The following is a 20,320-nucleotide window of genomic DNA, read 5'->3' on the forward strand; positions in this document are numbered from 1 at the left end:
GTTATGAGGTAACAGTTATTGCAAGGAGAACTTTATATACGTGTGAAGAATTGCCATCGACAAATCGGTCTGGTTCGGCATTCCCGTTTTTTCCTCATACTACCGAGCCGAGGTACGGTAAGTGTCAAACTGACCGCATGTATACTGTATGTATAGGTGTTTATATGTGTACTAACTACATCACTCTCATAAAGTGCTAAATCTGTTCAGAGATAAATAATCATATAAATGTTTAGCCTATAAACACAGTTGCACGGTTGATTTTGGTCTGACTGGCTTTAGTCAACATTTACCTGCCTATTGTTTAATAGTTGCTGTAACTATTATGTTCCTATGTAATGATGTTATTGATTCATGTTCAACAATGAGAGAATTTTATTGCTGTTAACGTGTGGTGCATTTATTTAATTGACATGGATGTGTTGCCAAATGGAATCTTACACATTATGAACGATACGTTTTTTGTCAGTTTAAAGCTTGTGTCCTCACTGACATAGCTGCTATCTTTAGACACAGTATAATTAGTAATATTCTGTTGTTTTTGCTATGGGATGAATGATGATTGATTGATCATATCACAGGAAATCCGACAACATTCTGTTCATGTTATCCAGAGGGAATGTTGTCATTCTGACTGACATGAACCAGATCTGTAAACTTACTGTAAAGGACTTTGTACATTGATCTGTTAAATGCAGGCAGTACATTTCAGGTTAGACATGAATCGGTGGTCTGGGTTTTCTCATAGCAAGAAAAAAAAAAGAAAAAGGAATTGGTGTGGACAGCTGAGCCTGTTCTTTTTATTTTTAGTTATTTTTTGGAAACTTTGATACAAGATACTATTTTTATATATTGTATTTACGTAACTGACTGCATGCATGTTTCTAGTCAGTTGATCCTGTGAAGTATGTTTTTTGTTTGTTTGTTTTTTATCTTAAATCTTTACTAGTATTTCCTGCTTAATTCACTTATTGCCCTTTCAGGCTGAATTTATTGAATGAAAATAAAATGTACAGTTATAGTTCATCCATTGTTTTGGTCATTATTTATTGACACTTATGTCTTTCCAAACCTGTATGACTTTCTGTCTTCTGTGGAACACAAAAGAAGATATTTTGAAGAACTCTTTAAGGCTTTTCACTTTTTGGGAAAGTTAACCCTGGGTCATACTAAACCCTGAGTGAACAAAATCCTAGGTTATCTTGTTTCACGTTTCACACTGCTCATAATTTACCCGGGGTTAACAATTAATCGTGGGTATTCATAAGATGACATTTTACACTCCTATATTTGCAGTGCACTAGAAGAAAAGGTTCTAGAACCTGAAACGGTTATTTCAAGTGCTTTATAGAACATTTGAGGGGTTCTCATCATTGGATCATTTTATGGATTTAGTTTGAATTAATTGATTACATTTTATGAACTGAAAAGCTTTAAACATACTTTATCACTTGAAAAAAATTAAATAACTTGTTAAACATGAAATTTTGCAATCATTTAAGACATTTCTATATAGAATATTGTTGGCATAAAGTGTTCTTTGAAACGGAGTCAAGAACCCTAGGGTTCTATATAGAGGAACTGATTGATTGACGAACGTAGCACACGACCTGTTTACATAAAGACTCTAAGCATTGCGCATCTTCATAATGCCGGCGACTGCTACCAAGTTTTTCCTGAATTGATTTTCAGACTGGTAAGAATGAAACCCTCTCCTCTTCACTGCAATTGACGGTCAAATGCTGAAGCGTACTGTTTATACATCATGCAGCATTTCTGTGACTGTATAAAGCACCTAAATCTGAGTCACGTGATTGGGTGTCTTTTATCTAACCATAACATTCCAACACCACATCGTTTTACACTATACAAGTTTGCAGTGTTGTGTAGTAACTAATGTAATCTGAATTATGTAATCAGATTGCAAAAATGTAATTCTTGTCATTTGATTTATTACATTTTAAAATACTCATAATCAGAATACAGTTTCTTTTTTATTGATAAAATGATGATTACTTAATATTCACAAAATGGCAGTAAATTATTCAGAATTTATTTATTCTCCCTAATTCCTTTTCCTTCTACACACACAGATCGACCACTAGTCAGGCGACTAAAATCTTCTTCTTTTTTTTTGGTTGTTTTTTATTTTATTTTGATTGTTGTTATTTATTTTTTCTTGTCATTTGACTTTTTATGATTTAAATAATTAAGCCTTTCATAAATGTATGAACCCCCTGCAGTTCCTTCACAAAGCCTACTACTCAGCAGGGATTCATATCCCTGGCAAAACAGTGCTAACAACTTCTAAATTAGTGTGAAACATTCCTCTACCTGGGGTTAAAAGCGGGGTTAAAAGCAGGGTTTTGAACGATTATAGCCCTTGTATTGTCCTTACATTGAAAGTCAATGGGGTCCAAAACAACATTGGACCCCATTGACTTTCATTGTATGTAAGAAAAAATACAGAGAAAACTTAAATTAAGAATATCTTCTTTTGTGTTCTGCAGAAGACAGAAAGTCATACAGGGTTTGAGCAACATGATGTTGAGTAAATCATGACCGAATTTTCATATTGGGGTGAAATAATTGCTTAGAAGGAGGGTGTCACTAGCGGTTCCAAATATTGAATTTTTGGTTTTAATTCAACAGGTTTCTTGAGCACTCCCCCCTTCTGTCACTGATTGCTCAAACATATAGTCCCGCCCCAAACTAGTGCCATCGTTTGAGTCTGTGTTACGTAGTTGTGCATAGGGGTCAACGTTTGGCTGGTTACAGATTTAAGCAATTTAAAAAGCTATTTTAACGGATACCTTTCTCCAGAAATCAGAGACCTTCTTGGTTGGGAACCTCAAACAGAGACACTCGATGATCACTTAAAAGCCGCGTTTCCACCACAGGAACTTTCCCCAGGACTTTGGGGTGGGACTCTGTGTGTTTCGACCGCAGGGACCAGGATCTAAATGAAGTTCCGGGTAAAAATTCCCCCCTCAGAAAGTCCCTGCTTGCGAGGTAGTACTTTTTCAAAGTTCAGTTACTTTCAGGGGTGGGACTTGGGCTCTGAACATGCTGATTGGTTGAGTTCACACAGCATTTTTATTGGTTGACTTTATTGCCATTTTATTTCAACCACCATTTTTAAAAGTATGTTGTGGTGCGTGCAGTAAGAGTTGTTTTGCAATTCGAATCAACAATGAATGGAGTTTAAAAAATACGACAGATGGACCGACGACGAGGTTCAGGCTTTATTAAGCTTATATGCGGAGGACGAAATCCAGCAGGAACTGTAAAGTCGCTTGCAGTCCTACGTCACCGGCTAATTTGCCTACACTTTACTGTACGCAGGCAGCAACAGGTCTGGGGGGAAAAAGTTCCTGGGACAAATTGTCCCGGGTAATTTCGGTGGAAATGCAGCTTTTTTTGAGAAATCAGCCTAAAGGCTTATTGCTAGTTATCACATCACCTTTAATTGCCCTACTTTGCAGCATGTTTGTAATATCATATGATATGTGTATCTATAATGCAGAATTGCATGGCGCAACGTTCACTTGGACTAGCCTATATCTTATAGGAAATATGCCGTGTGCATTTCATAAAGTCATTCGAAAGTTAAGTCAGATAACTACAGTCCGATCACTAGATGTTGTCAGGCCAGTTAATCAATGAATGTGGATTTACCAGTTTGGTCCAGCTTCAGGTCAACACAAGTCACAAGGTTAGCCATTAGCTTTCCCTTTGTACGTTATCTGATTGCTATGCAATGGATGTTCATTTTAGGATTTGCTAAAGATTCCCTTTAACAATGTTATTAAATTGTGTTCTTAAAGAATAACTGACTTTAAGTGACTTTAATTGGCCAGTAGGCTATAGATCTTCTTGTAGATTGATTGATTGATAATGAATAAAGTTTCAGCCTAAGATTGTCTGCCAAATCCCTTAGATGTAATATATTACTTGAAACTTTATTTTGTAATAAACTTTATTTTGATTGTTTGCATTTTAAAATTATATATTTAGCTCTGCATGACTAAAATGTAAAAATAAAAATGTATCTCGATAATAGAGATCGGCCAAAATAAAACTAAAAACAAGTCCGGACCAAAAAAGAGAATGATACATTTAGTCCTGGTTCACTTAGCCTTCACACATTTTTAAGACTGAACCTAGAGATACAAAACAACAACAGCAGCAAAAAAAAAAAAAAAAAATCACGAAGAGCTCATAAAATGTGTAAAGGAGTTAAAACAGTACCAGGAATTCCTTTATTGCACACAAACAAATATCTGCTGCAAGGAGATGGCATTTCTGGTGCCTGTGCCGAACTGTAATGGGCAACGTAGCTCCTATGATGAGAAGAACCAGGTATGCTTGAGCATTCAGTACTTTTTAGGCTCCCATCTTTTGTCAGCATGCCCTGTTTTTGGTTTGTTGCATTCATATTTTTGTCGAACAGCCGAGTACGTTTGGAAACGGACCAAGACCCACCTTCTCAGGGATCTTGGTCAGCTAGTTTGGTGCGCACCAAGGATCAGATGGCAGCATTTACATTTATTCAAATGAACCGCACTAACAAAGCAGTTGTACCAGAGTTCGTTTTAATCGAACCAAACCTGCCAAGTGTTTGGTTGAAATTGCGGGGGCACCGAGAATCGTCACCACCTTTCTCCACTATAGTGACTGTTCCCTGTTCCCAAGGACAACTGTCAGTCAAAGTTTAATGCTCATTTTATCCTGTTGCCATTGAATCTCAGTTTCGCCATATATTTATGATCATTTTTATTTCAATATATGATTAACCAGCACAAGGCAATAAATGTGTTTAACAGACATGGAGAAACACTTTCTTTCTCTTTTACAAAAACACCTGTACACACACACACAAAGATGTGACACTCTACCACTGGGCTCTGGAGACCTGGTTTGATCTGTAAGAGTTTAAGGCAGAACTGTTTTCCAAAGAATGAGTATCGGACGAGTGGCCATAAATTAGGTCATTTGTTTATCTACCCCTAAATAGGGGTGTACAATATAACAAAAAATATATTTTGATATTTTCTGGAATTTTGCTGATAATGATAATTAGATAACTTTGCTGATTGTGTTGCTGGTACCGTGGCTGGTTTAAGACTATGACACACCAAGCAAACGGTCCACCATTGGCCACCACACACCATTGTTGAGAATCTGCCAGCTTAGCTTTAGGGGTGTGATACACGTTTAAATATGTTATTAACAACTAGTTGTTCAGTTCAGTTCTGTACACACTGGGTAGAATTTCTGTAAATGCGTTTTTTACTACCTGCATTTTCCGAGGGTTTAATTCATTTGTAGAATGAGATTGTCACTCGACTAAATTACTTAACTCTGAATTGACAACCAAATTTTGCTGCAGTGTGTATGTGGCTGTATATGAGTAAGCAATGAGGTATAGGTTGGTACAAGTTCTGTGTGAAGTTACCTCATGCTTACTGGAAGTCTATTTGTGACTAATAGTTAGTTATGTGTGACTTATGATTAGTTCACAGTGTTTAGGAAAGGTGTTAACAGAAAGTTACACTTGGCTCCTGCAAATAGTTTTACCAAATATTTATTGTATTGTCTACAGATAAATACACATAAGGCTAACATTGCTTAGATAATAACATAATATGTAGGTTTAATCTTAGACGGTGGGATACCATCACTTGCTTAGACTAACCTGTCCTTAGACTAGTTTTTTTCCCTTGTCTTGTGAGTATGAGAATGCTAACCTGCTAAACATGATAAGACACTGTACGTTTAATTCAGTTACACAAATAACAGTATGTAAAACCCAGAAGATCTTGCTTATTTTTAATCCCCCAAATGGTATAGGGGTCATTCCTCAGGGAGCAGATTGGAAGCAGGTCTGTAGGGGGTGGGGGGTTCGGAGTTCAGACTCCGTTATTTTTTTAAGCAGCCATCAGGAGTGTTAGTTGTCTCTAGTGATGCTTGTGATTGCCGTGTGGAGACATTGTTTGCTATTTGAACTTAATTCATTGAATCATTTTAATCCCAGTGACATAGCACAAAAATATTGAAATTACATTGGAATTACATTGAGAACAATGTGTCAGTATACAGGGACAAGACACAGTAATGTATATATTCTAAACCGTCTGTTTACATCGGCAGCTAACTTCTAAATATCAGTTAACAGTTACTCACAGACTTGATACTTCAAAAGGACAAAAGATGTGTAGCACATAGACATTTTAGGGGATTTGTAAAATGATTTTAAATGATTTTTTTATCGCTACATTTTATTTAGACATACGCTGGTATTCTATAATATAGTTTACACTTCAAAATATGGTAATAGTTAATTATTATGCTTAATTTAAAGATGGTCATTATTCCGCTATTCATTTATACTTTCATTAGTAAATGTTCTGTCACATGAAATTCCAGTCTTTGTATTTTCAACTGTTTATAAATCATATGGATTTATTCAATGTTCATTTTGTTTCTTAAATTTTCATCATTGTCATTAGAAAACTGCACTCTTTATAGGACGTGCATTTAGTGCATGGACAGAGTAAGGTAAGTGTTTGAAACATAGCCTACGTGCACAGTTCAGTTTAATGATAAAGTTTACTCTTGTTGTTAAAATGAATGTACAAAGCAAACTGTTAGCTCAGATATCCAGAACATTATAAACAATACTGAAATAGGCTAAGAGTGCACGGTTTATCTGTCAATTAGATGCGCCTGAAAGTTGATGAACAGCATTAAAGAAGAGTGTTCACCCCATAAAACACTGTAATTGTACTCTGAAGCTGATGAGAGATGTTGACGATTGTACTATGGAGAGTGTAAAGTTAAGTCTGCTAAACTTCCTCTGTGTCGTCATTACCTTTAACTTATAACTAGGGCTGTCAATAGATTTAAATTTGTAATCACGATTATTCGCACTGGACCGCCTGGGGATGGAGACTCCACTCTCCCGGAAGCGCAGGCTGTTGTCTGTGCTTGTCGGCTACACGATTGAGCATGCCCAGAATATTAATGGCTGCTTCTGACTCCATAGGAGGAGATGGCGGGTGAGTCGCGACATGCAACGGGAGCATAGACCACCTTGATGATTGATGTACGCAGCGGCCGCAGTGCTGTCCGTACAGACCAGTACGTGCCCAGCGCAAGACCCAGCGCAAGACATACTGCTAGCAACTCGAGGCAGTTGATGTGCCAATGCTGTTGGGGCCCTGTCCAAACGCCCGAGACTACATGCCTGTTGTACACGGCACCCAGCTATTCTGCCCTACAAAGGCAAAAACCTTAAGTCGCTAGAGTGTGGAACTGAGAAAAATGACTCTAAAGATTTTTAGTTGTCCCGCCAAATTAATTATAGGTAGGACACTGGAAATCTGGCAAATAGATGTTTTAGTAATGGAAATTATATACATAAACAAATCTTGAGCTCAAACTTGACTTTTGACCACTATTTTAAAGTTACTGTACTCTGCCTATGTATTGTCAGCAAAAAGTGAGGAGTCATGCCAAGGCAAAAGGCAAGGCAGTAACTTCCACATTATCAATATTTAGTTGCTGATCACCATTAAGAAAATCATTATAGTAACACCTGTATAAAATCTAGTGATCATGGCATTTATTTTGTATGATTTACAATTATTTATAGCCATCTACTTATTGCTATCCTGTGCTTTGGTTGCATTCTGATGGCATTATTAATACATTTGACATGACAAAATACCTATTAGTCCAGCGTTGACTCGACCACGTTTAGGGCGGGGCTGAAGGCGAAGTTTTGGCACTCTGCCAGCTAGTTTGCCGAGCTTTAATTCTTGGTTGTATTCATCTGATACGGCAATGTGTAACGTTTTTCTGTCAACTCTGCATAATCCTTCGCGATCGATATCGCACGTTTGTCGATGGAGCAGACCATACTAAATGTTCTGACCGCTCTGAGGACATCAGACGTTAGAGCGACTGATGGCAGCTGTACAAAGTACACAGGCTACACCGTAATTTTAATTTTAATGGACATTAAAACAAAGGCAGATAACCGTACAATCTGGTAGGTAGCATTATTTGATTGAACACCGGCACAGTAACTTCATATTGACGCGCGGCTAAACAAAGGCAGAGCACCGTTAACTCGTAATTTGAGCGTTCCAAAACAAAGCCAAAGAGCGGTAACTGATGTTACGGTGTTCTGCCTTGGTTTCTCATGGGCTTTTGGAAGTTACTGTTAAGACAAATCATTATTTTCTCGAAAAAAAAAACGGAATTGATTCAAGATACTTATCCACATGATAAAGAAGGTCTTGAATGTGCCAAAAATATAAATAACTCATTTTCGACCAAAAACGAAGTTACGGTCTTTTGCCTTTGCACGGCAGTATTGGTGGAGGCATCTGTGGAGACAGCCGCATGCCTGGACTCTTGTTCTAGGGGAACTCTTGCCCATAGAAACGCAAGGTCTGACCAAGGGCTGAAGGTTTGGTGACAGGCCGGGGTGATTGTTGTGAACGTGAATGTGACTGACCAATGTGGGGTTTTTTTATGAAAAAACAAACAAACATTAAAGACCCCAATATACACAACAACAAAAAAGGGGTAAAATGTCCGTTTAGGGGTAAAATTAAGTTTGAAATACCTTTGTAGCGATATATTGTTAGCAAAAATCCCAATGCCTCCCCTTTAATGTGAATTAATCATACTTCAGACACATTTTCAAATGGAGTTGTTCTTCAGCCCACCAATCAATTCTGGTGTCAAATGATTGAGGTCCATGCCGCAAACTCTAAAGCGCTTTTAGATGTTATAAAGCTCAAAGCCTTCAATTTCCTGGACTGTCTGTCATGTAAATGAATGAATGAATGAATGAATGAATGAAGATGCTTCAGATTAAAGTCAATACAATTAAAAGCGTATTTTTCTCAGTGGAATTGTGTTGCTGAATGCAACACCAGGAAACCCCATTTGGTTTTCTTCAGCCGTTCTGGTACCAGTGCGCATTGGCTTAGGGGACTGAAGGTAAAACTCATTAGTCTAACCATCAGAGAGTACTGTACCTCACTTATTGACTCACTTCATTTCAGTAATCTCCCAGAAGGCTGTGCTGTACTCAGTCTGGTTGATGCACTGATGATTGCGCCCTGCAAGGCACTTATAGGATCACACCCATATAAAAGCTCAAACTCCCTATAGCAATTTGGAACTAGATTTCAAAGCATTTTCAAAAAGCAGCTTTCCCTTCCTGCCTCCATATTTACCACAGTAGACTTTGGGCCCTATCTTACACCCGGCGCAATGCAGCGCCAAGCGCGATGCAAGTGTTTTTTGCTAGTTTTAGTCCGGCGCAGTTATCATTTTCACGTTCTGTGCCACGTTGTTTAAATTGCAAATGCATTTGCGCCCATTTGTGCACCCATGGGCATGCTAGTCTGAAAACGAGGTGTGTTCTGCCACATTGTTGGCACGTTGCTATTTTGAGGCAACAGAAATAGACTGCGCCATTGACCAACTGAAAGCTAGTCTAAAGTCAATGGTGCAATATTTTTTTGGTTATTTAGTTAGTTAGTAATGTGCGCCTATACCCGCCTATAGGCGCACATTACTAACTAACTAAATAACCAAAAAAAATTTGCGCATACACAACGCGCATACACTCTGCTTATTAAACACACAGGGATGCACAGCAGCACACAAACATGTCAAATATTTAAAATAAAAGAATTACAATGTAAAAGATTATTATTGTGTACATAAAGATATGGTGGAATCCGGCTTGTCCCGTAGATGGTTTGCTTGCGCACTTTTACCTCTCGCACGAGCAGTTCCGAGCAGTTCCACTATCAAATTCCGTCAAATTTGATGTAAATAACGAATCTGCCATGGTGCAAGCGCAACTGGCATTTAAAGGGAATGGGAGATGAGACTCTGATTGGTTTAGTGAACGTTAATCCCAAAATACACCCATTACTCATTAAGAGAATAGGGACAACCCTTTTAGACCATGCGCCTGGCACTCCAACCATTTTTCCCATCGTTAAACTAGCAAAAGTGGATTTGAACTTGCGCCCTGCGCTTTAGACCATGCGCTTAGATCGTTAAAATAGGGCCCTTTATTTTATTGGTCATTGTATTAACCTTATGACAATGATTACTTAACCACACCTACCGGTTTTCAAGTGTGGGTACTCTATGTCCATCAAACAAAATGATGTCGCGAGTCAGCTCACTCGCTGATGTACCTATTGCAAATATGGGTAACTGTTTTTTTCAAAAGGCATATGTTTAGTTGTTTATGGGGTCAAGTCAAGTCATCTTCATTTATATAGCGCTTTTAACAACGTAGATTGTTTCAAAGCAGCTTTACAGAGATAAGCGGATAATTTAAGGTAACAGATACTGTTTTGGCTTTATAGCAGAGTTAAGTTGTTTTCCATCTAAAGTTAGTTTTGATTGATTTGCTTCCGTCGCAACGATAATTTGTTATTAAATTAGGGGCCGCTAAGACGACACCATTCCCTCTACACAGACTTTAAACGCGAACCTGTGAGAAACGCTGATGGTGTTCACATGCGCATTTAGAATGGGTTCTATAGTTATGTGCATTTGAAAATTCGCAGGTTTGGAATTCCCTACAAGCCAAGCCTAAACAAAGTACTTGTCTTTCCTTATAAATTTTGATCAAGAATTTTATTTTATTTTGTTGCTTTGGGGTAGGAACGCGAAACGAATTTTCCCGACAAGGCCTTATCTGTAGAGTGGTAGAGGGACCCAGTTCCGGCTGACCTAATCTATGCAGCCTAACATTAAATTATAGAAGTCTATAATGTATTATGTGAATGCTAGGTCAAAGAGATGTGTCTTTAATCTGGCTTTGAACTGACAGAGTGTGTCTGCTTCCCGGACAATGGTAGGAAGACTGTTCCAGAGTTTTGGTGCTAAATAGGAAAAGGATCTACCGCCAGCAGTCGATTTTGATATTCTAGGTATTATCAACTGGCCGGAATTTTGAGATCGCAATAGACGTGACGGACTATTATGCGTTAAGAGCTCGCTCAAGTACTGCGGAGCTAAACCATTTAGTGCTTTGTAAGTAATCAGCAATATTTTAAAATTTATGCGATGTTTAATAGGGAGCCAATGCAGTTTTGACAGAACTGGGCTAATATGGTCATACTTCCTGGTTCTGGTAAGAACTCGAGCTGCTGCGTTTTGAACTAGCTGTAGTTTGTTTATTAAGCGTGCAGGGCAACCACCCAGTAGAGCATTACAATAATCTAGCCTTGAGGTCATGAACGCATGAACTAATTGTTCCGCATTTGTCAATGAGAGCATATGGCGTAATTTAGATATATTTTTAAGATGGAAAAATGCAGTTTTACAGATACTAGACACGTGACTTTCAAATGAAAGATTGGTATCAAAGAGCACACCCAGGTTCCTAACCGACGATGAAGACTTAACAGAGCAGCCATCGAGTGTTAGACAGTATTCTAGGTTATTACGTGAGGAAGTTTTTTGTCCAATAATTAGAAACTCTGTTTTTTCAGAATTTAGAAGTAGGAAATTACGAGTCATCCAATTTTTTATATCCCCTATGCATTCCGTTAATTTTTTGAATTGATAAGTTTCGTTAGGTTTTGAAGAAATATAGAGCTGAGTATCGTCGGCATAACAGTGAAAGCTAATTCCATGTTTCCTAATGATATCTCCTAATGGTAGCATGTACAGAGTGAACAGCAGCGGTCCTAGTACTGAGCCTTGTGGTACCATACTGAACTTGTGATCGATGAGACATCTCATCATTTACTGCTACAAACTGATAACGGTCAGATAAGTATGATTTAAACCATGCTAGTGCATTTCCCGTAATGCCAACATAATGTTCTAATCTATTTAAAAGAACGTTGTGGTCAATGGTGTCAAATGCAGCACTAAGATCGAGTAACACTAATAGCGAGATACAACCACGATCGGATGATAAGAGCAAATAATTTGTGACTCTAACGAGAGCTGTCTCGGTACTATGGTACGGTCTAAATCCGGACTGGAAATCCTCGCAGATATCATTTCTCTCAAGAAAGGAACACAGTTGTGAGGATACTGCCTTTTCTAATATCTTTGACAGAAAAGGTAGATTTGAGATCGGCCTGTAATTGACTAATTCTGTAGGATCAAGTTGCGTTTTTTTAACAAGCGGTTTAATCATAGCCAGCTTAAAGTTTTTTGGTACGTATCCTAGAGACAAAGATGAATTAATGATATTAAGTAGAGGATCTATGACCTCTGGAAGCATCTCTTTCAGTAGCTTAGTTGGTATAGGGTCTAACATACATGTTGTCGATTTAGATGATTTAATGAGTTTAGTAAATTCTTCCTCTCCTATAGCAACGAATGAATCAAATTTTTCCTCAGGGAGGCTACAATGCACTGCCTGATGCGATACTGTAGTAGACGGTTGCATAGTTATAATTTTGTCCCTGATATTATCAATCTTATAAGTGTCTACCACAGAGTCTAAATCAGTGCTTGCATTTTTCAATTTTTTATTACTGGCTTTGAGAACTCTCTGGATACCTAGTTTCAGAATTACATGTATAACAACACCACTTTATCATGATGTTGTAAATTTGCCAAAAAAGAACGTTTGTATGTCACAGTGGCAGTTAACAACAAGGCTTTTCAGCGAAGCGATTAGTTTGGCTTTTATCTATCGAAGGTCAATTGTTTTTACAAATACTGATTATCAAATCAACCCTAATTGTCTAAACCCCACAGAGTCCCTTTCACTTGCAAGACATGGAGCCTCAGAAGATGGTAAATGCAGTATTTATTGAGGTCACACACTGACGTACCAGTCCAGATGCTCTTGTCATCTGAGATGTCAAGTTGCAGATTTCCGAGCTTCTTGCAGGGAGCCTATTGACAAGGAGGTAAATGGACTGCAGGATTCACTTGTATAATGATGCACAGGGTCACTTACCGAGATCTGCTTAAATAGGTGTCGGCAGATGAATGCCGTGGTCATGTTATTGCCTTCATGGAAAGACAGAAAAACAAGAACCCTGTATAAACTTTCCGGCTAGGGCAGTAACCGGTTGCCTAGAAACTGTAAAACACAGTAGGTAATAAAGAAACAGAATAGGTTCAGCACCTAAACCAAAACAGCACACACCATGATGTTTGGGTGTAGATGAGTGTCTTTTGACTTTGAGACAAACATGATCAAGTATGATTGAAGTGTTGAAGAATGAGAGATTGTGGATGTTTCTTTGAAAATAGAGATAGGACACACTAACTCCATAATGTTTATTAATAGATTTTATACTACTTCTGTTTATACTCATGCCTTGATTTTCCTCTAAATGAGTGCACTATCTGAGCTTGTGTTTTGTGTAAGCGTGACTGTGAATGACCTCAGCACTCAGTTCTCACTGTCTGCAAGGCCTGCAATCTCTGCTATCTCCTGTCACAGTGTTGTGTTGTGCCAACTAGATTACGCAAATTGCAGACACATAGAGGGAAAACGAGTCCTGAATGAATTTGAATGGATTTTAAGCTAACAAAAAAAGCATGATAGTGATTTATTGTCACATTAAATCAGCAGTGAGACATAGTATTTGGACTTTGCCTCTACTTTATGACTTCTTGTTTTATTAAGCCATTTCATCTGGAGTGCTTTCTGTCCCCCCCACCTCCTGTCTCCATGGCGAGTTTCCTGCTTTGTTGCCTAGCGATCTATAAACCTAGAATTGGCCGCAGCCCCTGTCTAAAGTTTCTTTGTAGAGCCACACTCTCAGTTTTATGTTGCTGTTGTACTACTTACTACAATTAGTGTGTTTACTGCCAGCATTCAGACTTGGCTATTACAAGCTTGCACATCTCGGCTGTGAAATGATAACAGATTTACTGCAAAGGTCAATTTAAAGGTGCAGTAAGCGATTTTTGAAAAACACTGTTGAAAAGTGGATTGGACCAAGCACCAAAACACACTTGTAGCCAATCAGCAGTAAGGGGCATATACACTCATGATAGGGGAGGAGAGAGAGCTCAGTGCACAAGAAAGACATTAGTAGAACTAATTAGTAGAAATACAAAAGAGGAAAAGGCCAGGGGAATATAACTTTACAAAGAAGGGTTATGATCAGGTAAGGGCCAGCGTTAAAGGGGTCCCATTATGCTTTTTCAATTTTAGTTAGTGTGTAATGTTGCTGTTTGAGCATAAAAAAAGATCTGCAAGGTTATAAAGCTTAAAGTCCACTCCAAAGGGAGATATTTTATTTAACAGTATCCACTTCTCAAGAACTACAACGAACGGCTTGTTTGGACTACAATGTGTTTTTTTCCGGGCTTTGTGAAGTCATAATGTTACTCATTTAAATAATCCCCGCCCATGGAATACGCAAAAAAAGGTGTAAGGCAGATTTGTCGTTATGTCAAAGAGATACTGCTTTGTCCACCCTGTTTCCAAAACTCATTTGTTTGACCTTCCTAAGGCTTTAGTTCCTCTAGAACTTATTTTAAACACGGTTCATGTACATTATAACCCCAAAGTTTATCTGTGTGCTACACATTTTACGGAGAACGTAAACTACTACGTGCTACGATGTAAACAAAGGGCAAAGCTGTTTGCCTCGCCTGCTAGCCAACAGTAGTGTTGATATAGTGTTTACTGTAGCTTCTGTAAGCTCTCGCTTTTGTAAGCTCACCGGCCCTTAGGAAAATTAACCTTAGTTTGTGATCATATCTAAATGTATCGTATCATACATGTATTGTATCAATGTGATCGTACCAATGTGATCGTATCATACTTGTATCTAAAATGTAGGCTATAAGAAAATACAAAAAACAAACAACATACCACTCTGAAACGTTCTGTGAAATCTGTGCTTGCAAAGTCTGTGCATGAAATCCATTATGGATGATCCTCTTGTTTGTTAACATTCTTATGTCTGAATCAGGCTTGAATTGGTTTGAAATTGACACCATCCTATACATCTAAGGAGATGAAACTCGCGGTTGTGGTAAGAGGCGGGGCATTTCCCGAACACATGCTAAAGCGGTGCCAATCACAACACACTGGGCCAGATAAACAATTACAGCACATTTTGTATTTCGGAAGGAGGGGCTTCATCGAAACTGGAACTAAACGGCGCATTCGGGCCAGACTGCAGAGAGAGGAGCTGTAATATTGTAAAATATGTGACAAATAATGTGGTTTTTGAACAATAAAGCATGAAAGCATATTCTAGTACACCCCAAAAACAATGTTAGCACATTAGGACCCCTTTAATATCGGGAAGCTTTTAAAAAGCTTTTGGTTCCCCTTTTAGTGATCGCTATAACCCCTCAATCAATCACATTTGTAATATATTATTTACTTGGACTATCGTGTTATGTAGGGAGCTGTTTATGAAAACTGTGTTTGTTTTTTAGGTTGGAAGGGATGACTTTGCCAACAAAGGAGCTGAGGAGCTAAATAACAATTAGACATTTGACCTGAATTATCATAGTAACACAAATTGCTTTCACTTATTGATGACATCATACCCTCGGGCGGCAGGCACAGCAGATTCCGTCATAGTCGTTGCCTGTGTTGCATAGCGTTTACGTGAATGTGGGGGCGGAGGCATCAAGATTGGGTGTGATCCCTTTGGGTAGGGTCATGTTTGTTTTGGTGATTTCAAATATCAACAGCGTTTTCAAGAAATTGCTTACTGCACTTTTAAGGGAGTCAAAAACATGATGCTCTTTTTTTTTTTTGGTCCAGATTTATTAAATTATAAAAAAATGTATGCATACACTGGCCCCTTTCACACATACAGTATCTAATGGTAAATTAATGGTAACTTACCATTAAGAGAATGTAAAGTTGCAAAATGTCATGTAATACAATGCCCAAAAACATAATATTTCATATTTAACAAAAATAATATTTATGAACTAATAAATCATGATTTTTATAAAAAAAAAAAAAAGAAAAAGTTTATATATATAATAATTCGTTACATTTATATAGCGCTTTTTCTGAGACCTCAAAGCGCTTTACATAGATGGGGGAATCTCCTCAACCACCACCAATGTGCAGCATCCACTTGGATGATGCGACGGCAGCCATATTGCGCCAGAACGCCCACCACACACCAGCTTACTGGTGGAGAGGAGACAGTGATGAAGCCAATCAGTATATGGGGATGATTAGGAGGCCATGATGGACAGGGGCCAAGGGGCAAATTTGGCCAGGATGCCGGGGTTACACCCCTACTCTTTTTCGAAGGACATCCTGGGATTTTTAATGACCACAGAGAGTCAGGACCTCAGTTTAACGTCTCATCCGAAGGACGGTGCTCTTTTGGCAGTATAGTGTCCCCGTCACTACACTGGGGCATTAGGACCCACACAGACTACAGGGTGAGCACCCCCTGCTGGCCTCACTTAACACCTCTTCCAGCAGCAACCTGGTTTTTCTCAGGAGGTCTATATATATATATATATATATATATATATATATATATATATATATATATATATACAGTGAGGAAAATAAGTATTTGAACACCCTGCTATTTTGCAAGTTCTCCCACTTAGAAATCATGGAGGGGTCTGAAATTGTCATCGTAGGTGCATGTCCACTGTGAGAGACATAATCTAAAAAAAAAAAAAACAGAAATCACAATGTATGATTTTTTTAACTATTTATCTGTATGATACAGCTGCAAATAAGTATTTGAACACCTGAGAAAATCAACGTTAATATTTGGTACAGTAGCCTTTGTTTGCAATTACAGAGGTCAAACGTTTCCTGTAGTTTTTCACCAGGTTTGCACACACTACAGGAGGATTTTGGCCCACTCCTCCACACAGATCTTCTCTAGATCAGTCAGGTTTCTGGGCTGTCGCTGAGAAACACGGAGTTTGAGCTCCCTCCAAAGATTCTCTATTGGGTTTAGGTCTGGAGACTGGTTAGGCCACGCCAGAACCTTGATATGCTTCTTACAGAGCCACTCCTTGGTTATCCTGGCTGTGTGCTTCGGGTCATTGTCATGTTGGAAGACCCAGCCTCGACCCATCTTCAATGCTCTAACTGAGGGAAGGAGGTTGTTCCCCAAAATCTCGCAATACATGGCCCCGGTCATCCTCTCCTTAATACAGTGCAGTCGCCCTGTCCCATGTGCAGAAAAACACCCCCAAAGCATGATGCTACCACCCCCATGCTTCACAGTAGGGATGGTGTTCTTGGGATGGTACTCATCATTCTTCTTCCTCCAAACACGTTTAGTGGAATTATGACCAAAAAGTTATATTTTGGTCTCATCTGACCACATGACTTTCTTCCATGACTCCTCTGGATCATCCAAATGGTCATTGGCAAACTTAAGACGGGCCTTGACATGTGCTGGTTTAAGCAGGGGAACCTTCCGTGCCATGCATGATTTCAAACCATGACGTCTTAGTGTATTACCAACAGTAACCTTGGAAACGGTGGTCCCAGCTCTTTGCAGGTCATTGACCAGCTCCTCTCGTGTAGTTCTGGGCTGATTTCTCACCTTTCTTAGGATCATTGAGACCCCACGAGGTGAGATCTTGCATGGAGCCCCAGTCCGAGGGAGATTGACAGTCATGTTTAGCTTCTTCCATTTTCTAATGATTGCTCCAACAGTGGACCTTTTTTCACCAAGCTGCTTGGCAATTTCCCCGTAGCCCTTTCCAGCCTTGTGGAGGTGTACAATTTTGCCTCTAGTGTCTTTGGACAGCTCTTTGGTCTTGGCCATGTTAATAGTTGGATTCTTACTGATTGTATGGGGTGGACAGGTGTCTTTATGCAACTAACGACCTCAAACAGGTGCATCTAATTTAGGATAATAAATGGAGTGGAGGTGGACATTTTAAAGGCAGACTAACAGGTCTTTGAGGGTCAGAATTCTAGCTGATAGACAGGTGTTCAAATACTTATTTGCAGCTGTATCATACAAATAAATAGTTAAAAAATCATATATTGTGATTTCCGGATTTTTTTTTTTAGATTATGTCTCTCACAGTGGACATGCACCTACGATGACAATTTCAGACCCCTCCATGATTTCCAAGTGGGAGAACTTGCAAAATAGCAGGGTGTTTTCAAATACTTATTTTCCTCACTGTATACACACACACAAAGTTCTGTCATGAAGCTCTATATATTACACAGGCTGATAGGTCCTTAACTCAATCTGCTTGCAATCACATCATTCTCCAGGTGTTAGTAATCTGTACTTTATCTGTGTTTCAGAAAGCCTTTTTTGTAAACCATGATTAATTATTCTAGATTAAGGCCTACTCTTGACTTAATTTAAACTCTGTCTGGGAAACTGCCCCTTTAAGTGGGCTATTAAAAAAGTGTTATTTAATTGTTACAGTGTGCACTGTAAAAAAAACTGCAAGGAATTTACAGGATTAAAGAGTATTACTTAGCAATAACTTACTGTAGTCAGAATTTACAGTGACATTAATGCATGCTGGGTCATTTCTTACAAATGTCTGTTAATCAACAGCAAAATTATGCTGACATCACAGTAATTCACTGCTCTTGTTTTACTGTGAGTTCACATTATAAGTTTTTATTAATTAAGTTGTCTTTAACCATGCCACTGTAAGAAATTATATTGTTTAGTATACTGTAATTGTTTTGAAGGTGAATAATGGTGATTAATTTTCCATTTGCTTGGGATCTTGGACCTTGTATATTCATATTCAAATTTCTAGCCAAGTCAGAAGTGTGACAAATGAAAACATTTGTTAAAACAATGACAAGATAGAATATAAAATAAGTAAATTGGTTGATTTTAAGTTTAAGCTACTATTAGCGTTATTTCAGCATAAAGATTTACCAATATCTTATTTCAAATTCATAGTTGATGTGAAATCTGAAAGGTGTGACATCATCTTGCAACACAAGATTTGTTTTTCTTCCATCACCTTATGATGCACAGACATCAGTGCTCGACATACAAAACACAACAATTGTGACTCAACAAATAATAATAATAAAAAAAGAATAATAATTCGGAAAACATTGCAAAATAAACAGTTTATTGTTTTATGTTAACTGCTAAAAGTGTACCAAAACTAAGTTCAGCAGCACAGATAATACCAACAACAAGAATCAAGAAACTCCACAGCATAATCTATTCATGCCGCACTGCATGCTGGGTACCTTCATAGGACATATGCACTGTAGAAATACAGTATGATATTGTAGATTTTACAAGACATTTCCATAAGTGCAGTTAGATACAAGAGAAGTGGAATTACTGTGAAAGTAATGCAACTATTAACCTGCAATATACTGTAATTTCTCACTAAAGTTTTTAACAGTATGATGCCATACTGTGACTATTGCAGTGTGCGTAGAAATAATTGGTTTGCTCTACTCCTGAGCGCAAGTCCACATTAGGTGTTGTAAGGCAGGTATTTTTTTGTGTTCCTTTTTTATTTCCTGTCGCTGTGCAGGCTCTTTTATTGTATATGACAGTGTAAACAGCTCAATAACCTTTTATTTAAATGCTTAATTTATGTCCCGAAGACTGGTCCGTTGCATTACGATTGCAAGCAGTATCAATAATGTCAAAAATGTGATGTGCAGTCAAATGTTCCTGTGTGTATTCTGTTTAAACGAGTGTTCTCACCGATATGCTTGTTTTGCTTCTTGGACTTTTGACGTGTTTTATAGACTAAATATTGTTTCAGCAATAACAACAGCAGTGTAGCAGATCTATTCCGCCAAGACCAAACATATCAACATTGTCATATCCGTTACCATGCCAAATAATCAGAGAGTTGTCATGACAGATATATATTTTAAAACAGTTTTGAAAGTACTGATTAAGATGTACACACCCACTCATTCAATGTATAAGGACAATATATATATATATTTTTTTCTTTATTTATTTTGTTTAAGAGTTTATTTATTCTTGATGGTAATATCACATTTGATCAAATAGAATTATATTTTTTTCTTCTTGAAAATGGTATATATGTTTTTCAGAACCTTGTGCATAATGTCTGTATTTGTATCAGAGATGAGCTTGTCTTTGTAAAGCAGCCCTTACATAGGAAATAAAACTGGGAAGATGATGTCTGTTGCCAGGCAAAGCCTAAATTGGCCCTTCCAGCTGCTTACAAGAGACTGTAATAAACTGAACATCTTGATTAGAGTTGCTCTTTGTCTATACTAAGCATACACTAGTTTGGGATACTGGTCTCATTCTCAGATGTGCACTCAAAAGACCTCAGTCCATTCGCTGACCTCCTTATGCATGTTGCTCAAAAAACTGGATATCAC

The 20,320-nt window shown here is 38.1% G+C and overlaps 1 protein-coding gene across 2 annotated transcripts in view; it reads left to right on the plus strand.

Moving 5' to 3' along the window:
* gng12b (guanine nucleotide binding protein (G protein), gamma 12b) overlaps positions 1-20,320 on the plus strand; it is a 64,161-nt gene continuing 43,841 nt past the window's right edge. The window contains exon 1 of one of the 2 annotated variants that reach the window (XM_079883211.1): positions 1-117. The gene's annotated coding sequence lies outside the window, so the exon portion shown is untranslated. The remainder of the gene's footprint in view (positions 118-20,320) is intronic. The other variant, XM_079883212.1, reaches the window with a different exon arrangement.

Source organism: Squalius cephalus (genome assembly GCF_949319135.1).
Source record: "Squalius cephalus genome assembly, chromosome: 10".
NCBI lineage: Eukaryota > Metazoa > Chordata > Actinopteri > Cypriniformes > Leuciscidae > Squalius > Squalius cephalus.